The sequence below is a fragment of the Nycticebus coucang genome, chromosome 7 (genome assembly GCF_027406575.1).
Source record: "Nycticebus coucang isolate mNycCou1 chromosome 7, mNycCou1.pri, whole genome shotgun sequence".
NCBI lineage: Eukaryota > Metazoa > Chordata > Mammalia > Primates > Lorisidae > Nycticebus > Nycticebus coucang.
This window is the reverse complement of record NC_069786.1, coordinates 65,197,489-65,220,509: the sequence shown is the minus strand read 5'-3', so window position 1 is coordinate 65,220,509 and position 23,021 is coordinate 65,197,489. Positions and strand designations below refer to the sequence as shown.

The following is a 23,021-nucleotide window of genomic DNA, read 5'->3' as shown; positions in this document are numbered from 1 at the left end:
ATACTACCAGACTTCAGAATATGCCATAAATCTATAGTGATCAAAACAGCATGGTACTGGCACAAAAATAGATAGGTAGGTGTATGGAACAGAATTGAGAACCAATAGATGAATCCAGACACTTTGTGTTATTTGATCTTTGATAAGCCTATCAAAAACATAAATTGGGGGAAAGATTCCCTGTTTAACAAATGGTGCTGAATGAATTGGCTGGTAATCTGTGGAAGACTGAAACTGGACCCACACCTTTCACCTCTAACAAAAATTGACTCTCACTGGATAAAAGTCTTAAACCTAAGAATGAAACCACAAAGATTCTTGGAAAGAGTACAGGGGAAACACTTGAAGAAATTGGCCTGGGAGAAAACTTTATGAGGAGGGCCCCCAGGACAATTGAAACAATACCAAAAATACATTACTGGGATCTGATCAAATAAAAAAGCTTCTGCACTGCCAAGAACACAGTAAGTAAAGCAAGTAGACTGCCCTTAGAATGGGAGAGGATATTTGCAGGTTATGTTTCCGACAAAAGTCTGATAACCAGAATCCACAAAGAACTCAAAATTATTAATAAGAAAAGAACAAGTGATCCCATTTCACTATGGGCAAGAGACCTGAACAGAAGCTTTTCTGAAGAGGACAGGTGCATGGTCTACAGACACATGAAGAAATGCTCATCATCTTTAATCATCAGAGAAATGCAAATCAAAACCACTTTGAGATACCATCTAACTCCAGTAAGAGTAGACCACATAACAAAATCCCAAAACTACAGATGTTGGTGTGGATGTGGAGAAAAGGGAACACTTCTGCACTGCTGGTGGGAAAGCAAACTAACTAATATGTTCCTTTTGGAAAAAAGTTTGGAGAACACTCAGGGATCTAAAAATTGACTGCCATTGAATCCTGCAATTCCTCTACTAGGAGTATATCCAAAAGACCAAAAATCACTTTGCAACAAAGATATTTGCACCAGATTATTCATTGCAGCTCAATTTGTAATAGCCAAGTCATGGAAGAAGCCCAAGTGCCCATCGACCCATGAATGGATTAATAAATTGTGTAATACTATGCAGCCTTAAAAGAAGATGGAGACTTTACCTCTTTTATGTTTACATGGAGGAACCTGGAACATATTCTCCTGAGTAAAGTATCTCAAGAATGGAGGAAAAAGGATCCAATCTACTCAGTACTTCTATGAAACCAACTTACATTTACTCACACTTTCTTATGAAAGATAGAACATAACTATAGACCAGGATGAAGGAGAGAAATGGAGTGGGAAGGGAGGAGAGGGGAGAGGTTTGATAGAGGGAGATAAAATGGCGGGACCACACCTATGGAGCATATTGCAAGGGTAAATCTATCAAGTGTAGAACATAAATGTCTTAACACAATAATCAAATAAATGAGGTGAAAGCTATATTAATTAGTTTGATGTAAGCACGTCAAATTGTATAAAAAAACAACACATCGTACCCCACATATGCATAAATGTATTCATGATCTATGTGTATATGACTTAATAAAAAAAATAAAGTAGCACTTTATTATGTTAAAAAAATCATTGTTAGTATAAATTTTATTAAACACCCTTATAGGCATTACATTTTGGCATACTCTTTATTATTTTTATTTAATAATTGGTGTATTTAAAAAAATAGTTTATTCTTATTATATATAATTGAGAAGAGGCAGAAAGGCACAAGGAAGGAAATAGAAATCATGCATGTTCATAATTTTATAACCTACAGGTAATCACTTTTATATTTCCATGTACTTCTAGTCTTTTTTTTTTTTTTTACATGTTTACATAACAAAGTTAGGAATATACTAATTTTGGTAGATTTAAAAAATACAAAATTCACCCAAATACCCAAATGAGAATCCCAGGACAAAAGGAAATGGAAGAAGAAGATTGCATGGGTTTTGGTACACACCCTTATCCTACCACACTAATTTACAATTTTCCTTTTACAACCATAGGGTAAATTTAATTTTTTAGAGATGGGGTCTTATTCTGTCTATAGGCTGGAGTGCAGTGACACATTCATAGCTCACTACAGCCTTGAATTCCTAGTCTCAAGCAATCCTCCTGCCTTGGCCTCCCAAAGCACTGGGATTACAGGCATGAGCTACTGCCCCAGCCAAATCTCTTTTGAATATGATTGACTTCTGAGGAAGGATTTCTATTTCAAGACTGTTAATACCTTATCCAGCATCATGGAGACCTCTTGACCAAATAGAATGAAGTTGAGAAAGTTCCTTTAAAAAATCTCGGGACGATGGGATAGGGTGAGGGCTGAAAAATTACTTAAGGGATAAAATGTATATTACTCAGGTGATGAACACACTAAAAGCCCACACTCCACTACTACAAAATACATGGGTCATTACAAAAGTTTTGAGATACACAAAAGTCAAGAAATGTAAAACCAGCCTGGATAGAAAATACCTCCCAGCAAAAACTTTTTTTTTTCTAGGGCAGAGCCAGCCAAACTCATGCCTGTAGAATGTGATTAAGGGCGGTGGTTTGGGGAGATTAGGTCTGCGTATTTTGTCCACATGCCATCCAGACAGACTGAAATCTCAGACTCAGAACTAAAACTTACATCTTAGTGGGCATCAGATCCACTAGGTGGTGGCCCTCATGCTGAAGAACCAGCTCTTCCTCCACATCCAAAGTACTTTCCCACCAGCTTCAGCTTTGCCCAGAATCTCTGGCACAGGGAAGTTCAGCCAGGCCCCATTGCCCTGTGACATACCCACTTCTATTTTATAGATGAAGAAATCGAGGCTAACGGAGAGTAAATAATTTCCCAATGTCACATAGCTGAATGCAAATCTTTGTGGTTCCAAAGCCTGTTTCTTGAGATTGGCTAGCTTCTAACCAAACCTCCTGGGCACAGAGCCAGACCTCATCTTTCTTGCAGTTAGGTGTGACCATGTAACAGAGCCTTGCCTAAGGGAATATGGACAGAAGGAAGGAATGCTATTTACAGGGTTGGCCAATGGAAGCTGTCCACACATAGATACTCCATATTTTCTCTTCCCTGTGGGATAGTGAGATGTCAATGTCCAAGGAGGTCTTGACAGCCACAGGTTGAGGATGGCAGATACTCTGTCAGCCTGCGTCCCTGAATGACTACATGCAGCAGAGAGACCACCCTCCCCTGCCACCACCTTCCCCTCTTTCAAGATCTATTGGACTTTGTATAAGAGAGGAATTAGGAAGTATCACCTTAACTATTAATAAATCACCTAGCAAGTAGGTGGCAGAATGGGGATACCTGGATATTAAACCAGTTCTTTTTTTTTTTATTGTTGGGGATTCATTGAGGGTACAATAAGTCAGGTTACACTGATTGCAATTGTTAGGTAAAGTCCCTCTTGCAGTCATGTCTTGCCCCCATAAAGTGTGACACACACCAAGGCCCCCCCCCTCCTAAACCAGTTCTTTGTGACCCCATAAACATCTGCTCTTTTCACTACACCATTCTGCCACCTTCTGCAGTGAACTAAATGACAGAAACTGTATCCTTCCACTCAGCTTGCTTGAAAACACAAAAGCTTCTAGGGAAGTTGTAATTTAGACATTTTTCTCTCTGCTAGCCTCCATGCCACAAAAATACGTAGCCAATTGTATCATGACAACTGACTCATACTGGCTTTTCACAAGTATGTTGCTTTTCTGGATGGTAAGAAGCAAGCAGAAGAGTCTGTGGTTGGTGTACACAGGAAAGACTCTGCCTAAGCCACCCGCTCCTGTGCCTCGGCTTTGCAATCATTGGCTCTGCCTGGCTCTGGATTGAAGTTCCAGTCTCAGACTGTGTGTGACTTGGCCTCCTAGTACTGGAAGCCCTTCTCTGCCCATCTTCACCTGCCTAAGCACACTTGCTAGCCTCTTCTCTCAGTAGCCATCTGGTTCTTCTTAATGTTGCCCACATGTGTTCTACAAACTTGCTCATGCTGAATTTGTGCCCCGGTCCTTCTCGTGCTTTGAGGTGTAACTCAAAACTTCCCTCTTCTGAGAATCTTCTCCTGCTGACTCCTGCCCACAATCATGTCACTTTTTGAATACTTAATGTCTGCCATGAACCTTACAATATTTTCTGTTTATCTTATTTTACTCTTACTTGCTTGATGTGCTAAGCTTTACCTACCCATGAAGGCTTAAACCCTCCCAAGGACACAGACTGTCATGTGCACAACTTGGTAACCAGCACAGCACCTGACATAGCATCTTGCAAATAGAAGATGCTCAGTTATTAGTTATTGAGGGTTCAAAGAGCGAAATAATGGCCACTTCTTTTGCCTCTTCTATGTGTGCCTAGCCCTAGAACAATGGTTTCAAAACAACTGCCGACTGAATTCTACCTTTGTGATTTGGAGCTCTCTCTGAAGCATTTTTTTGGATTTTAAAACATGGCTCAAATTGGTCTACAGTGACCTCTAAGGCCCTTTAATAGTAGTTCTCAAGCTTTAGCAAATCTGGCCCCACTCCTAGACTCTCTAATTCAGTAATAAAGCCCAAGAATCTAGGCTTCTAACATAATGGTGATGCTACTGGTCTAGTAATCACTCTTGGAGGACCGCTGCCTGACAAGGTCGTGCCTCTTTCCTAGTCCCACCACTATCCCACATCAGCTACTTTCTCTCTTGCTTAATCCCCTCCAGCAAGACTAACCTTAAACACACCAGCTGTGCTCCTGCCCTGGGGCTTTTGATACTCATGTGCTTGATCCCTCACCTTGCTCGGGTCATTCCTCATATGCCACCTTCTCTGTGACCCCTTCTCTGATCACCTGATTTGCAATGGCAATATCCTCCCCCCTCACATTTACACACGCTCTCTCCTACACTCTCACACACACTCTCTACCATAGCCCTGTCCCACAAGGCTTTTCTCGTATCATGCATATCACAACATGTATACACATATATCGTATCATGCATATACACAACATGTATGTTTTACTTGTTTCCTCTCTGCCCGGATATAAGATTCCTAAGGGCAGGCAGGGATTCTCATCTGTCTTATTCATTCTGTATCCCAGAGTAGAACAGTGCTTGGCCCGTAAGCATTCAAAATAGAGCTGATGATTTATTGGGATGACTATAGGGACCATGATTCTACCTGTTTTCAGACTGTGAACCATAAGGAAGACTGACCCACTGCTGAAGTGAAAGGAGAATGAGCAACTTCCCTCTGCCGGGCGTGTCTAGGGCCCAGAGTGAAAGGCAATGGGAGCTACCATCAACCCTCCGGGAGCTCAGGATAGGTCACCACTCTGACTTCACTTTTCTCATTATTGGATAAAGTATCTTTAATGTTGTATCTAACTCTAGAATCCTATGCTTACCTTCCCCTGTGTCTACATATAACCAGATGAGAAATCTTAGGACCCCAGAACCTGTGAGCAGTTTTCTCCTAAGCATTTTTAATTTGGCTGTTGTCAATAACTTCAACACAACATAAGTATTAAAATTCTATTGAGAATTATTTCCCAATGAAAGCTACAACCCAACAGCTGTGCTGCCTTTTGGATTTTGCGTAAAGCAGAGTTCTTTTTCCTGGTCCCACCTGATGCCAAGCCAAAAATGATCACATTTGTGTTGCCTCAGAAGTCAACCCACCCCAGGACTTCTAGGGAAACATCTAGAAATCTTGCTTTTTTTTTGCTGACCTTGACATATTGATATTTTAACATATAAATGTGATATACAAAATTATATGCTATAATTTTTAGCTTTATGGGCTGAGTCACAAACCCATTGGTTTATAGGCTAAGTCATAAACCATCTTATACATAGATTCTCGTAGAGAAAAAGTAATGGATGCTGAAATTTACAAGAAAATGTATGGCAGAGAAACTGAAAATTGAGAAAATTTGATCTTCTAATTTATTTTCTGCAAACTGAGAAGTACTGGCCTATCAACCACATTTCAGAGCACAGGGTGGAAAGTTAGCATAGACCGTTCTGTTGCTTCATACCGATTAGTTGTAACACCTTGGCTGGATTATCTAGCCCAGTGTTTTTCAACATTTTTTATCTCACAGCATACTTGGACCTATAGTTAAACTGTTATGACATACTTAAATCATCCTTATCAGAAAAAATAAAAAGAGTAAAAAAGAGACTATACTTACTGTGCTTTGAACTCCTTTTGAAAATAATTTAATTAATGATCTTTAAAACTTTTCACAGAATACCTAAGGTCCTCTCACAGCACACCAGTGTGCCTCGGCACAATGGTTGAAAATCACTGATCAACCTTCTCTGTGTCTCAGCTTCCCCAGCTATAAACCGGAAATGCTGATGATAGCATGGAGCACCTGAAACTGTGGAGAAGCAACAGTTCAAATAAGGTGATACAAACAGCACTTTTCAAGTGGACCAGGCACCTTACAAAGGCTTGACCGATGTCACCTGTTATTATTCCTTGCTGATGGCCATCGGGAGGTGCACTCAGGAAAGTGTTAACTCAGGCAAAGAGAGAGAGAGAGGGAAATGGAGCATTTTGAGAAAAATGAAAAGATTAACAAGAAAGAAGAGGAGGAGACGCAGGCAGCCAAAGCCCTTGGAGAAGCTCTCTCTGTGCCTATTTGACTTGGGATTCTGTTAATTTGAACCTTTAACAAAAACTATTAATCTCTGCTCATACACAGCTTCATCTGGTGGACAGAGCCTGAGGTTGTTGACTGTTCAGGCCAGAGATCAAGGGTTATCGGTGTACTCAAGAGTTCAGAGCAAAGGCGATTTCAGGCGTCCTCTTACGTTATTTTTTTCCACAAAACCCTACGGCTGGAACAGGAACACTGGGGCCTGCAACTGAGGATTTTCCAAGAGTAGTCTTTTATATGGAGGAGGAAAGCTTATAGGTATTTTTTGGTCTGGTTACGTTTTTAATTAACTTTTTAAAACCAAGGGCCTATGAAAAGAAGAGGTGGGCATAGCCAGAATCTGGGGGCTCTCTTCTGACAGAATTCTGTCTCTTCTTCCAAAGTGAATCAGCACTTTCCAAAGCCTGTTGACACCCTCTGAGGATTTTCCGAGTACACCCTGTGTTCCTCAGATGTCACTGAACTGTGCCCAGATTGGCCTTCAGGGCATTGACTCTTAAGCAAATAATGTTCTAGAAAAAGCTTGAATTCTGTTTAACACTTGAACAGTGAGGTTAGAAAAGGTTGGAAGACCTCTGACTCTCGACAGTGAAGTTTATAGTTTCTTCTGTCTTCCTCAAATTCATGTTCACAGGTAAGTGACTTGTACCTGTGTAGAGTATTTGAGGACTATATTCTGGGAGCCCTTTCCCTGGACCCTTTAAGTCTTAGTTTGTGGTGTGTTGTGTTTCTGATTTACCTCTTGTCATGCGATAAACAATGCAGTGATGCTTGGACAGAAACTTACAAAATGCATTAATGATTTCATAACATTGTATCCTATACAGGCTACTCTTGGCTTGCGTCTCATTTATAATAACACTATTTTATGCATCAGGTCTCTTGAATGTGTGTGTATCTATGTGGTATATGTGGGTGTGTGGTACAAATGGGTGAATAGATTGAATCGTCTGCCCAAAATAAAAATACCAGCGAGTTTCTTTTTAAACATGGCTTTATGAAAGTACAATGTTCTGTTTGCACAGATAATCACAAAGTCTTCTCTGGAAACCTGGTTTAATACATGTTGACCCAAATAAGTAACTGAGGCAAAAACCTCAATCAATGCAGGTTTATCAAACCAAAGTTGAGGACATTCCCAGGGAAAAACACAAACTACACACAAAGCTGAGGCTATTTTTCTGAAGGAAAGCATTTTAAAGGCATACAGAGAGAAGGAAGGGGTGGGGGTGGGGGGGCAGCTAAGGAGGTGAAATGATTACATTCTGTGAGGCCCAGGAAGTTTACATTTTACAAGAAACGGGAATAATGTTAGAAGAGAAAAAAGAAGTCGGGGAATATCAGTTATGGTTGTCCCTGGGTAGGGGAAGAATGTGATTCTGTGTCACCAGTTCTGTTACCTGTGAAGATAAGCTTGCAATTCCTCATTAGTGTGGAATCAGACTTTGGGTTTAGGTGCTAGACATAGGTATAATTTGTATGTTCTTTTATGAGAGGAGAGCAAGACATCTCATTAATGACTGATCTGTGGGGCCAGTTCTTCATAGGCACGTGAGGCTTTCTCTTTTGCAGAAGGAGTTGGGTGGGGGTGCCCCTGAGATTCAATTGCTTGTTACATACAGAACTACACCAACTTTATCTTTTCTCCAGCACCAGACTCACTTTTTCATTCTTCCAGTTTTTAAAAATAGCCGACAACCTCCCTACACCGACCACCACCTTAAATGGACCTAATTTTCATGGAGCAGTTATGTACCACATATATGTATCAGGACAGTAGCCTTAGTTCTTTATATTTACCACCTCTGTATTAAGAATTTCAAGATGACGGCCTCAGAGCTTTCAGCCCCAGTGTGGGTTCTTCTGGATGTGGGACCCCATTTGGCCTCCCTGCTTATATGCCGTGACTACAGTTCTCATCTGTCAAAGTCTCTGATAAATTCAAACCTTTTTATATTCTTCAAGGGTCTCTCTTTGTGAGATAACTCCTGTTGGTCTGTTCTCTCTCTCTTCTTTCCATCCCCCAAGTCTAAACTAATCTACTAGGTTTCAGAGAACCTACTAATATTGTAAAATACCGTAATTGGAAGCTTTGGTGTTTAGATCAACCAGACTGACTCCTCTGCTGCTTCCCAGTGTTGTGTCCTCAGGCAAGTTTCTTAACCTCCTGAGGCTGCAGATATCTCATTTGTAAAAGCCACCCACCCCCCTTCCCCAGACTCCATGGCCATCCTCAGTCCTCCCCCTGCTGTGCCCTGTCGGCAGGCTGATCCTGGCCTTTGGACATGCTCTTTCAGGCCTGGGACACTCTCCCTGCCCCTCCGCCTTTGTCTAGTTTGCTCTTGCCATCAAAGTTTCATGCCAAGGGAAACTTCGCTCTGTAGCCCTCCCCTACCTGTCTTCTGGGGGCCTGGGAGAAACCTGCGCCTCCCCTTCACTCCCAGCTGCCCTGCTTGTCTTTGCCACTGTCTGCCTCCCCTGCTTCACCACAAGCTCCGTGAAGGGAGGGCTGGTTCGGGACTGGTACGCCACACAACTTTTAGATTGGGTAAATCAGGTCCCCAGGTCCAGCCTGGGCTTCAGGCTGTCCTGAACTGATCTCATAGTACTGGGGTCAGTATTTTCTATAAAGAGCTAGACAGAAATATTTTAGGTATTGGGCAGAGAAAGGGCCTTGGAGCTGTCACAGCTACTCGACTCTGCCGTTGTAGCACAAAAGCAGCCAAAGACAAATGGCTTTCATAGAAAATGAGTATGTATGACTGTGTTCCAATAAAATTCTATCTACAAAAACAGGTTGATAGTGGTCTCCCTCAGCTCAGAAGGATCCAGCTCCTGAGAGACCTTTTCTCAACCACGACACAGTTCTTTTTTTTGAATTTTTTTAATTAAATTATAACGCTGTACATTGATGCATTTATGGGGTTCAGGGTACTGCTTCAGTATACAATGTGAAATGCTTACATTGAACTAAGTAACACATCCATCACAATTATACTCATTTCTTAATAGTTTTGAAATGTACCATTGCATCATGCACGTTAGGTCCCCCCAGATACACTCTCTCCTCCTATATCCCCCCTCCCCTCCCCTCTCTCTCCTCTTCCCTTCTACTTTCTGGACTATAGTTATGTTTTGCCATTCATGGAGCATGTAGGTGGTTATATATTGATATCATAGTAGTATTGAGTACATTGGATACTTTTTCCCCATTCTTTTGATACTTTACTAAGAAGAATATGTTCCAGCTCCATCCAGGTAAACATAAAAGATGTGAAGTCTCCTTCTTTTTTATGGCTGCATAGTATTCCATGGTGTACATATACCACAATTTGTTAATCTATTCATGGGTTGATGGGCACTTGGGCTGTTTTCATGTCTTAGCTATTATGAATTGGGCTGCAATAAACATTCTGGTGCAAATGTCTTTGTTGTAAAATAATTTTTGATCATCTGGGTATTTACCTCGTAGAGGAATTGCAGGATCAAACGGTAGGTCTACTTTTAGTTCCTTGAGTGTTCTCCAAACTTCTTTCCAAAAAGGTCGTATTAGCTTGCATTCCCACCAGCAGTGTAGAAGCATTCCCTTCTCTCCACATCCTCGCCAACATCTGTAGTTTTGGGATTTTGTGATGTGGGCTAATCTTACTGGAGTTAGATGATATCTCAAAGTAGTTTTGATTTGCATTTCTCTGATGATTAAGGATGATGAGCATTTTTTCATGTGTTTGTAGGCCATGCGCCTGTCTTCATCAGTTTCTGTTCAAGTCTCTTGCCACACAGAAATAGGGTTATTTATTCTTTTCTTATTGATTAGTTTGAGTTCTCTATAGATTCTAGTTATCAGACCTTTGTCAGAAGCATAACCTGCAAAAATCTTCTCCCATTCTGAAGGTTATCTGTTTGCTTTACTTACTGTGCTCTTGGCTGTGCAAAACCTTTTTAGTTTAATCAAATCCCAGTAATGGATTTTTGGTGTTGCCTCATTGCCTGGAGGGTCCTACTCATAAAATACTCTCCCAGGTTAATTTCTTCAAGTGTTTTCCCTGCACTCTCTTTTAGTATTTTTTGTAGTTTCATGCATGACACAGTTCTTCTTTTCTTCAACTCTTCTACAACACCAACAGCCAGTATCACTGGTGTTGATCCAGCTGTTGGTGACAGTCTTCTTTTTCCTCTGCTAGTCCAGGCTGGCATCTCCACCAAGTCACACCAGCAGCCCTGGTGTAATGACTGGTGGTGGACATGACATTCTGTGCTCTCAGGATATTTGATTTGCTCTAACATGGTCTGTGGTTTTGATGGCTCCCTTCTTGATACTATTCATTCAGCCCCCTTTTTTCATTTGTCAGTGACCCAAGTTCTTTATCTTAGCTGACCCCTTCAGATGACTCTCTCTGTCCCACCAACTCCACCCTCACAGTGGTCTTCTGATGCTGTTGTTAATATTCTAAAGTAGAAAAATCTTTTACATGTTTACCAGTAATGGTCAGGAGACTGTCCTCTAATGTGAATATCTGTTGATAAGCTTACACATTTTAAATACAGTTCTTAGAAATAAAAACAAATCTGTAGGCATCATATTGCCAGAATTAGGGTTATATTACAAAGCTACAGTGATCAAAACAGTATGATACTGGCACAAAAAGACATAGATCTATGGAATAGGATAGAGAATCTAGAGATTAACCCAGCCACAAATTGTCATTTAGTCTTTGATAAGCCTAACAAAAACATGCACTGGGGAAAAGAATCCTTATTTAACAAATTATGTTGGGAGAACTGATTTTTCACATGTAGAAGACTGAAACTGGACCTGCACCACTCACCATTGACAAAAATTCTCGTTGGATAGAAGATTTCAGTTTAAGACACAAAACAATAACAATTCTAGAAGAGAGGGTGGGGAAAACATTTGAAGGTCTTGGCCTGAGAAAAACTTTATGAGGAGGACCTTCCTAGCAATTGCAGGAACACCAAAAATAAATAACTGGGACTTGATCAAGCTAAAAAGCTTTTATACAGCTAAGAGTACCATCAACAGAGCAAACAGATAGCCCTCAGAATGGGAGAAGATTTTTGCACGTTATGAATCTGACAAAGGCCCAATAAGTAGAATCTACAGGGAACTCAAATTAATCATTAAGAAAAGTACCCCTCTCTATAAGTGGGCAAGAGATTTGAACAGAAACTTCTCCAAGGATTACAGACGAATGGCCAACGAACACCTGAAAAAATGCTCATCGTCTTTAATCATCAGAGAAATGCAAATCAAAACCACTCTATCAATGTAACCCCAGCAAGATTAGCTCACATCACAAAGTCCCAAAACACCAGATGCTGGCATGGATGTGGAGAGAAGGGGAACACTTCTACACTGCTGGTGGGATTGCAAACTAATACAACCTTTTTGGAGAGAAGTATGGAGAATCCTTAAAGATCTAAAAGTAGACATTCCATGTGATTCTGCAATCCCATTACTACCTATCTACCCAGAAGAACAAAAATCATTTTACCGCAAAGGCATTTGCACTAGAATGTTTATTGTGGCTCAATTCATAATTGCCAAGTTGTGAAAGCAACCTAAGTGCCCATCAGCTCATAAATGGATCAACAAACTGTGGTATATGTATACTATGGAATATTATTAAGCCATTAAAAAGATGGAGACTTTACATCTTTTACATTTACCTGGATGGAGTTGAAGATATTCTTCTTAGTAAAGTATCCGAAGAACGGAAAAATAAATATCCAATGTACTCCATACTAATATGAAATCAATATATAAACAATTACAAGTCCTAAGAGCAATTAAACATTATTATAGTCCTGTTTGGGGGTAGAGGGAAGTGAGATGGGGGGGGGAGGCCATATGGCAGAAGGAGGGAGGGCGTGAGGCGGGATCTCACCTAATGTGCTCACTGTGAGGGTATAACACATCCCCTGGGTGAGGGGCTCTTCTACAAATGGAACTTTACCCTGGAAGTGAGAACAATATAACCTAAATATTGTACCCTCACATTAATTTGAATAAAGTTAAAAAATAAAAAAAAATTTAAAAAAGGACTTGAAAAGATAAATTAGTCTCTATAATGTGTTTTGTGAATTTTTTTTTTGTATCTCAGACAATTTATGTTTTATGATTATTGCTGCTAAGGATAATTCATGCATGAATATTCACAACTGTTATATCTCATTTTATGAATTAAACTCTTTAGAATTATGAGGTGCCCTTCTTTGTTTTAGCCAATACCTTTGGGCTGACTTCTACTTTGCTCATAGAATATTGTGTATAAATTTCATTATTGTCTTCATTTCAACCTAAAATTTCTTTGAATTAGATTTACTTCTTGTATACAAACTATGGTTGGATTTCATGAGTGAAAAAAAAGGTTACACATTTTATCAAAAGAAAAGTTCAACTCAAAAAAAAAAAAAAAGAAAACAGAGAAAAGTTCAACTCTGGATAGTTAAACAGAAGCAAAAGTAGCATGCAAGTTGTAGACCACATGCCACTTAGGAGAGAAGGATGCTGGTGTTGGTGTGGACAATTAGGAATTCTTGGGGGATTCCATGCTCAGGTGGCCAAAATCTGTCAACCAGTGCTTAGAAATCCCAATTGCCTACTTTTAACTCCTACACTCCTTTAAGTCTATTGGAAAATAGATTTTTCTGAAAAATCCTAAAAAATTTCTATCTGTTTCTGAAGAGATTTGGGGAAGGTTAAAATAATTTAATACATATGTTAAAATGCAAATGAAAGGGAAATAGCATTGAACCTTATCAACTGTGAGTTCTCTCGTGTGACTTAAAGTAAAATTTTGTTGTCATAAATTGTTAAACCCTAAGTCCAGCTTCCTGCAATGTATTTAACTTGAATCAAATTGTTAGCTGAGGTGATGACAAATGGATATAGCTGAGGGAGTAGAGTTAGATAACATTACATCTGCTTATATCAATGAGGAAAAATGATGTAGCAAAACACCATGGTACTCTTAAAGCATAGAAAGTACCCAGTGAGGAGGAGACACACTCTCCCCAGATCACATAAAAGAAGTCTGTTTGTCACTGTACACTAAATTATAGAGTTTCAGAGGCTGGCAGCGATACTATCTAGCATTTGCTAAATGAGTTTCCTAAGATCTCATCCAGTAGAAAGAGAATTTACCAGTGGGAGAAAACCTGGTCTAATGAAATATCAGAATTTCATTCTACATTTGTAATGATACAAGGTAATTCATAACATCCAATTCTGAAAACATTACCTTTTCTGAAAATTATCACAAGCAAGCAAGCAAGGCCTGGTTTATTCTTTCCAGTAATTCTGGTTTTTCATTACACTTTCCCAGACTGGAGTCTTTGTGAGGGCATGAAAATAATTAATGTTTTCAACACGATAATGTCTTTAAGAGTCATCACTGCCATTTCTGAGCTGCCCTCAGATAAGGGAAGTGTCTTCCATTCCTGACTGAGTAAGCAAGGCATACCTTTAGCCCTGGAGAGGATACATATTTTGAATTACAGCTCCTTGGTATGGCAAAAGAAAGCAGTGATGGAGTGTGCAGCTGATACTGAGAAAGAGAATAAACCAGCAAAAGAGCAGCCCCTGCCATTCTATGCCTGGCTGCTCCTCTCAGCTAAGCCATGTTACTCTCCTATTAGATGACAATCTCATAAAATACCAGCCTAAGACAAAGTTACTCAGAGGCAATGCCAGGCAAGTTGATCATTTTGCCTAAGTATTGGCAAAACACCAAACATCTTGCCAAATGAATGACTGCTATTTCGTTACACAATCAGAAAATTGCTCCAGTTTTCTGAAGCAAGAGCTTTCTGAAATCACCTTGCTAAAGCCCGGATCTTACTGTAGGTTCTTTGTAACACTCCATGGGCCCCCACGGTGTGTTCTCCCTCAGCACATGAGTAATGACCCAACTCATTTAACTACAGTGTGTGCCTGGTGCTCACGGGCTGAACGCCATTGACAATGCTACGGGCATAGAGACCCGTGCTTTCATGAATGTTGCCTTTAAGGATGATACTTTTTAGTAATAGTAAAATAGAGATCACAAAAATCATTGGCAAGGGTGTCAGAAAGAATGTATGGAATTGGCAAGGAGACAGAAAAAGAGAGTAAAGGGAGTAGATTTGTGGGTCAGTATTTCCCTGGGCTTAGTGGAGGGTAGGTTACTACAAATGACCCTGGAATGGTGGGTAGGGTGGGGAATCAGACAGCTGGGATTTGATCTCTAAACATGGAGGGCAAAGGGAATTTTAGCTGCCTTCTCCTTTTGTGCTGGGGGCTGTAGAGATTTATTTCATTTCACACCAATCCTGTAAGGTGGATACTACCACCATCCTTACCACTCTCAGGCATGAAAGAGGAGAAATCAGGACCTGGAGAGAGAATAAAAAATACATGCAGCTACACAGAATGAAATAATAGGTGGCATCAGGATCTGAGAGACCCCAGGGTTCTTGGGTGAGACAGTATACTCGTGTCTTCTAAATATTGCTAAATGCAAATATTTGCACACCTGTGGGAAGAAACCTTACTTATTAATTTTTATTTCAAATATGAGGGAACAAATGTTTAGGTTACATTGTTCTCACTTCCAAGGTAAAGTTCAAGTTGTAGAAGAGCCCACCACCCAAGGGGGTGTGCTGATTACCCTTGAATTGTGCACGTAGAAAGAACCCTTTTAAATGGAGAACCAAGCCAGAGGAAAAAAAAAACTGAACACTGAATATTTTAAATGCTATATTTGAAAATTAGAAAATGAAATATCACAACTGTGGTGAAATAGCATATTATTATTTTCTCATTATTAAAGAATCTCATTGCTTTTTCAAAAAACAAGCTTGGTTAAAATCTCAAAGATTATGTAACCAGCAAATATTATAGTCTCTGAATGTCATGCTGCTGCAGTGAATAAATTTCGTAGTTGAATAAAATAATTTTGAATTTTATTTTTTAAATATTTTTAACTAATTTCATAAACTACTTAAATAATTCTCTCACTACTTTTTTTTTATTAAATCATAGCTGTGTACATAAATGCAATCACAGGGTACAATGTGCTGGTTTTATATACCATTTGAAATATTTTCATCAAACTGGTTAACATAGTCTTCACCACATTTTCTTAGTTATTGTGTTAAGACATTTATATTCTACACTTAATAAATGTAACATGTACCATTGTAAAATGCACCATAGGTGTGGTCCCACCAATTACTTTCCCTCCACCCATCCTCTCCCCTCCCTTCCCTCTCCTCTTTCCCCTTCTTCTTGGGCTATAGTTGGGTTATAGCTTTCATATGAAAGCTATAAATTGGTTTCACAAAAAAAAAAAAATTGGTTTCATAGTAGAACTGAGTACATTGGATACTTTTTCTTCCATTCTTGAGATACTTTCCTAAGAAGACTATGTTCCAGCTCCATCCATGTAAACATGAAAGAGGTAAAGTCTCCATCTTTGTTTAAGGCTGCATAATATTCCATGGTGTACATATACCACAATTTATTGATCCATTTATAGGTAGATGGGCACTTGGGCTTCTTCCACGACTTAGCAATTATGAATTGGGCTGCAATAAACATTCTGGTACAAATTTCTTTGTTATAAAGTGATTTTTGGTCTTCTGGATATATACCTAGTAGAGGAATTGAAGGATCAAATGGCAGGTCTATTTTTAGATCCCTAAGTGATCTCCAAACATCTTTCCAAAAGGAATGTATTAGTTTGCATTACCACCAGCAGGGCAGAAGTGTTCCCTTTACTCCACATCCATGCCAACACCTCTGGTTTTGGGATTTTGTGATGTGGGCTAATCTTAACGGGGGTTAGATGATATCTCAAAGTAGTTTTGATTTGTATTTCTCTGATGATTAAGGATGATGAGCATTTTTTCATATGTCTGTAGGCTATGCGCCTGTCTTCTTCAGAGAATTTTCTCTTCAAGTCCCCTGCCCACCCTGAGATGGGATCACTTGTTCTTTTCTTGTTAATACATTTGAGTTCTCTGTGGATTCTGGTTATTAAACCTTTGTTGGAGACATAACCTGCAAATATATTCTCCCATTTTGAGGGCTGTCTGCTTGCTTTACTTGCTGTGTTTTTGGCTGTGCGAAGCTTTTTAGTTTGATCGAATCCCAGTAATGTATTTTTGGTGTTGCTTCAATTGCCCAGGGGGTCTTCCTCATAAAATATTCTCCTAGGCCAATATCTTCAAGTGTTTTCCCTGCATTTTCTTCTAGTATTTTTAAAGTTTCATATGTTAAGTTTAAATCTTTAATCCAGTGAGAGTCTATGTTAGTTAATGGTGAAAGGTGTGGGTCCAGTTTCAGTCTTCTACAGGTCGCCAGCCAGGTCACCCAGCACCATTAGTTAAATAGGGAATCTTTTTTCCCACTGAATGTTTTTAACTGACTTATCAAAGATCAAATAATGGTAACTGGGTCAAGTAGCTGGGTTCATCTCTTGATTCTCTATTCTGTTCCATACATCTACCTCTCTGTTTTTGTGCCAGTACCATAAATCACTGTCCATTTATAATATAATCTGAGGTCTGGTAGTGTGATTCCTCCTGCTTTGCTTTTATTTCTGAGTAGTGTCTTGGCTATTGGAGGTTTTTTCTGATTTTATATAAAATGAAGTATTATTTTTTCAAGGTCTTTAAAGTATGACAGTGGAGCTTTAATAGGGATTGCATTAAAATTGTATATTGCTTTGGGCAGTATGGACATTTTAACACTGTTGATTCTTCCCAGCCATGACCATGTTATGTTTTTCCATTTGTTAACATCTTCAGCTATTTCTTTTCTTAGAGTTTCATATTTCTCTTTATAGAGATCTTTCATGTCCTTTTTTGGATAAACTCCCAAATATTTCATCTTCTTTGGTAAGGAATAGAGTCCTTGACTGTTTTTTCAGCTTGCCTATTGTTGGCATATATAAATGCTACTGATTTGTGAGTATTGATTTTGTAACCTGAGACATTGCTATAGTCCTTGATCACTTCTAAGAGTTCTGTAGTTGAATCTCTGGTGTTTTCCAGATATACAATCATATCATCTGCAAAGAGTGAAAGTTTGATCTCCTCTGACCCTATATAGATACCCTTGATCGGCTTCTCTTGCCTGATTGCAATGGCTAAGTCTTCCATTACAATGTTAAAAAGCAGTGGAGACAGTGGGCAACCTTGCGTGGTTCCTGATCTGTGTGGAAATGTTTTCAATTTTATTCCATTCGATATAATATTGTCTGTAGATTTGCTGTAAATGGTCTGTATCAGTTTAAGAAATGTCCCTTCTATACCTATTTTCTTAAGTGTTCTGATCATGAAAGGTTGCTGGGTATTATCAAAAGCTTGTCCTGCATCAATTGAGAGAATCATATGGTCTTTGTTTTTTAACTTGTTTATGTGATGTATTATATTTATAGATTTACATATATCGAACCAGCCTTGAGAGTCAGATAAAACCCACTTGGTCATGGTGTATAATTTATTTGATGTATTGCTGGATTCTGTTTGCTAGGATCTTTTTTTATTTATTTATTTTTATTGTTAAATCATAGCTGTGTACATTAGTGCAATCAAGGGGTACAATGTGCGGGTTTCATATACAATCTGAAATATTCTCATCAAACTGTTCAACATAGCCTTCGTGGAATTTTCTTAGTTACTGTATGTAGGCATTTGTATTCTGCATTTAGTAAGTTTCGCCTGTACCCATTCTAAGATGCACCGTAGATGTGGCCCCACCCATTACTCTCCCTCCACCAAAACCTCCCTCCTCCCTTCCCCTTCCTTGGCCTTTTCCCCATAGTCTTGTGCTATAGTTGGGTTATAGCCTTCATGTGAAAGCTATAATTTAGGTTCATAGCAGAGCTGAGTACATAGGATACTTTTTCTTCCACTCCTGAGATACTTTGCTAAGAAGAATTTGTTCCAGCTCCATCCATGTAAACATGAAAGAGGTAAAGTCTCCATCTTTCTTTAACGCTGCATAATATTCCATGGTATACATGTACCACAATTTGCTAGTCCATTTGTGGGTCGATGGACACTTGGGCTTCTTCCATGACTTAGCGATTATGAATTGAGCTGCAATAAGCATTCTGGTACAGATGTCTTTGTTATATTGTGATTTTTGTCTTTGGGGTATAAACCTAGTAAAGGAATTATAGGATCGAATGGCAGGTCTATTTTTAGGTCTCTAAGTATTCTCCAAACATCCTTCCAGAAGGAACGTATTAGTGTGCATTCCCACCAGCAGTGTAGAAGTGTGACCTTTTCTCCACATCCATGCCAACATCTCTGGTTTTGGGATTTTGTTATGTGGGCTACTCTTACTGGGGTTAGGTGGTATCTCAAAGTAGTTTTGATTTGCATTTCTCTGATGATTAAGGATGATGAGCTTTTTTTCATGTGTTTGTAGATTGTGCATGTGTCTTCTTTAGAGAAGTTTCTCTTCAAGTCCCTTTCCCACCCCGAGATGGGATCACGTGTTCTTTTCTTGCTAATACGTTTGAGTTCTCTGTGGATTCTGGTTATTATACCTTTATCGGAGGTATAACCTGCAAATATTTTCTCCCATTCTGAGGGCTGTCTGCTTGCTTTACTTACTATGTCCTTGGCTGTGCAGAAGCTTTTTAGTTTGATCAGGTCCCAGTAGTGTATTTTTGACACTGCTTCAATTGCCTGGGGAGTCCTCCTCATAAAATATTAACCCAAGCCAATTCCTTCAAGAGTTTTCCCTTCACTTTCTTCAAGTATTTTTATAGTTTCATGTCTTAAGTTTAAATATTTTATCCAGTGAGAGTCTATCTTAGTTAATGGTGAAAGGTGTGGGTCCAGTTTCAGTCTTCTACAGGTTGCCAGCCAGTTCACCCAGCACCATCTGTTAAATAGGGAATCTTTTCCCACTGAATGTTTTTAATTGGCTTGTCAAAGATCAAATAATGGTAAGTAGCTGGATTCATCTCTTGATTCTCTATTCTGTTCCAGACATCTACTTCTCTGCTTTTGTGCTAGTACCATGCTATTTTGATCACTATCGATTTATAGTACAGTCTGAGGTCTGGTAGCGTGATTCCTCCTGCTTTGTTTTTATTTCTGAGTAATGTTTTGGCTATTCGAGGTTTTTTCTGATTCCATATAAAATGAAGTATTATTTTTTCAAGATCTTTAAAATATGACAATGGAGCTTTAATAGGAATTGCATTAAAATTGTATATTGCCTTGGGTAGTATGGACATTTTAACAATGCTGATTCTTCCCAGCCATGAGCATGGTATGTTTTTCCATCTGTTAACATCTTCAGCTATTTCTTTTCTTAAGGTTTCATAGTTCTCTCTGTATAGATCTTTCACATCCTTCATTAGGTATACTCCCAAATATTTCATCTTCTTTGGCACTACTGTGAAAGGAATAGAGTCCTTGACTGTTTTTTCGGCTTGGTTATTGTTGGTATATATAAAGGCTACAGATTTACGGGTGTTGATTTTGTAGCTGGAGACATTGCTGTATTGCTTGATCACTTCTAAAAGTTTTGTAGTAGAATCCCTAGTGTTTTCCAGATATACGATCATCTGCGAAGAGTGAAAGTTTGATCTCTTCTGACCCTATGTGGATACCCTTGATTGCCTTTTCCTCCCTAATTGCAATGGCTGAAACTTCCATTACAATTAAAGAGCAATGGAGACAATGGGCAACCTTGCCTGGTTCCTGATCTAAGTGGAAATGATTTCAATTTAACTCCATTCAATACAATATTGGCTGTGGATTTGCTGTAGATGGCCTCTATCAGTTTAAGAAATGTCCCTTCTATACCAATTTTCTTAAGTGTTCTGATCACGAAGGGATGCTGGATATTATCAAAAGCTTTTTCTGCATCAATTGAAAGAATCATATGGTCCTTATTTTTTAGTTTGTTTATGTGTTGAATTACATTTATAGATTTACGTATATTGAACCAGCCTTGAGACCCTGGGATAAATCCCACTTGGTCATGATGTATAATTTTTTTGATGTGTTGTTAAATTCTGTTTGTTAGGATCTTATTGAGTATTTTAGCATCAATATTCATTAGTGATATTGGTCTATAATTTTCTTTTCTTGTTGGGTCTTTGCCTGGTTTGGGGATCAAGGTGATGTTTGCTTCGTAGAATGTGTTGGGTAATATTCCTTCTTTTTCGATATTTTGGAAGAGGTTTTAGTAGTATAGGTACTAGTTCTTCTTTAAAGGTTTGGTAGAATTCTGACGTAAAGCCATCTGGTCCTGGGCTTTTCTTTTTAGGGAGATTTTGTATAGTTGAAGCTATTTCAGAACTTGATATAGGCCTGTTCAACGTTTCCACTTTGTTTTGGCTAGGTCTTCGTAGGTGGCATTCTTCCAGGTATTGGTCTATTTCTTTCATATTTTCGTATTTCTGAGAGTAGAGTTTCTTGTAGTATTTATTAAGGATTTTTTGAATTTCTGAGGGGTCTGTTGTTATTTCATCATTACCATTTCTGATTGATGACATTAGAGATTTTACTCTTTTTTTCCTGGTTAGGTTGGCCAAAGGTTTATCTATTTTATTGATCTTTTCAAAAAAACCAACTTTTGGATTTATTGATTTGTTGTATAATTTTTTGTTTTCAATTGCATTTAGCTCTGCTCTGATTTTGGTTATTTATTTTCTTCTGCTGGGTTTGGGGTTGGAGTGTTCTTCCTTCTCCAGTTGCTTGAGATGTCCCATTAAGTTATTAACTTCCTCTCTTTCTGTTTTCTTGAGGAAGGCTTGCAGTGCTATAAATTTCCCTCTTAGGACTGCCTTTGCAGTATCCCAGAGGTTCTGGTAATTCGTGTCTTGATTGTTGTTTAGTTCCAAAAATTTGGTGATTTCCTTCTTAATCTTGTCTATAACCCATCTATCCTTCAGCATAAGATTGTTTAGCTTCCATGATCTTGTATGGGTATGCAGGTTCCTGTTGTTATTGAGTTCAACTTTTATTCCATGATGGTCTGAGAAGATGCAAGGAATAATTTCTATTTTTTAAAATTTGCTGAGGTTAGATTTGTGGCCTAGGATGTGGTCGATTTTGGAGTATGTTCCGTGGGCTGATGAGAAGAATGTGTATTCAGTTTTGTTGGGATGAAATATTCTGTAGATGTCCGTTAAGTCCAGATGTTGAATGGTTGAGTTTAAATCTAAAATTTCTTTGCTTAGCTTCTTTTTGGAGGATCTATCCAGCACTGCTAAAGGGGTGTTAAAATCTCCAACTACTATGGAAGTGGAGGAAATTGAGTTGCTCATGTCTGTTAGAGTTTCTCTTATTAATTGAGGTGCGTTGTGGTTGGGTGCATAAATATTAATAATAGAGATCTCATCATATTGAGTATTACCTTTAACAAATATGAAGTGTCCATCCTTATCCTTAATTATTTTGGTTGATTTAAAGCCTATTGCGTCTGTTAACAGGATTGCAACACCTGCTTTTTTCTGCTTTCCATTTGCCTGGAATATAGATGACCATCCCTTCACCTTGAGTCTATATATGTCTTTTAATGTAAGATGTGATTCTTGTATGCAGCAGATATCTGGCTTGAGTTTTTGTATCCAGTCAGCCAGCCTGTGCCTCTTTAGAGGACAGTTTAAACCATTCACATTAATTGAGAATATTGATAAGCCTTTAGAGAGTCCATTGGACATTTTTAATCCTTTTGCAACTGTGGAAGTTGAAATTTGATCAAAATTTTCTCAGTGAGGTTACTTTTGTGGTGGAGGATTACGCTGGTCTTCATGGAGGATAGGTCAGAGAATATCCTGGAGAGCTGGTTTAGTTATGGCAAATTTCTTCAACATGTGAATGTCATTGAAGTATTTAATTTCTCCATCATAAATGAAACTCAATTTAGCTGGGTATAGGATCCTGGGTTGAAAGTTATTTTGTTTTAGGAGATTAAAAGTCGATGACCATTCTCTTCTAGCTTGAAAGGTTTCAGCAGAGAGATCTGCAGTTATTCTAATATTCTTCCCCTTGTAGGTGATGGTTTTCTTTTATCTGGCAGCTTTCAGAATTTTCTCCTTCATATTAACTTTAGTGAAATTGATTATGATGTGTCTGGGGGATGTCTTATTCGGGTTGAGTCATGCTGGAGTTCTGAAACTGTCTGCTATCTGAATTTCAGAATCTCTTGGCATGTCTGGAAAGTTCTCCTTCATAATCTCATGGAGAAGAGACTCTGTGCCTTAATATTGGTTTTCTTCGAATTATCCCAGAGCTCTCTGAGAGAGTGATCTGTTTTTGCCCTCCATTTCTCATCCTCTTTGAGAGTTTGGGAGCGTTCGAAAACTTTGTCTTCAATGTCATAAATCCTTTCTTCTGCTTGCTCCATTCTGT

General features: G+C 38.8%; 1 protein-coding gene and 1 long non-coding RNA gene across 3 annotated transcripts in view; one reads left to right on the top strand and one right to left on the bottom strand.

Annotated features, from left to right (window-relative positions):
* Positions 1-1,643: 1,643 nt before the first annotated feature.
* On the bottom strand, positions 1,644-6,586 carry LOC128590656 (uncharacterized). The gene is made up of 3 exons (XR_008381303.1): positions 6,433-6,586; positions 6,153-6,338; positions 1,644-2,962 (listed from the first exon to the last, which is right to left on the bottom strand). It is a non-coding gene; the product is annotated as an uncharacterized LOC128590656 (long non-coding RNA).
* Positions 6,587-6,832: 246 nt separating this feature from the next.
* The window catches only part of ABCB11 (ATP binding cassette subfamily B member 11), a 140,386-nt gene continuing 124,197 nt past the window's right edge, over positions 6,833-23,021 (top strand). Inside the window, exon 1 of one of the 2 annotated variants that reach the window (XM_053596739.1) lies at positions 6,833-7,260. The gene's annotated coding sequence lies outside the window, so the exon portion shown is untranslated. The remainder of the gene's footprint in view (positions 7,261-23,021) is intronic. The other variant, XM_053596738.1, reaches the window with a different exon arrangement.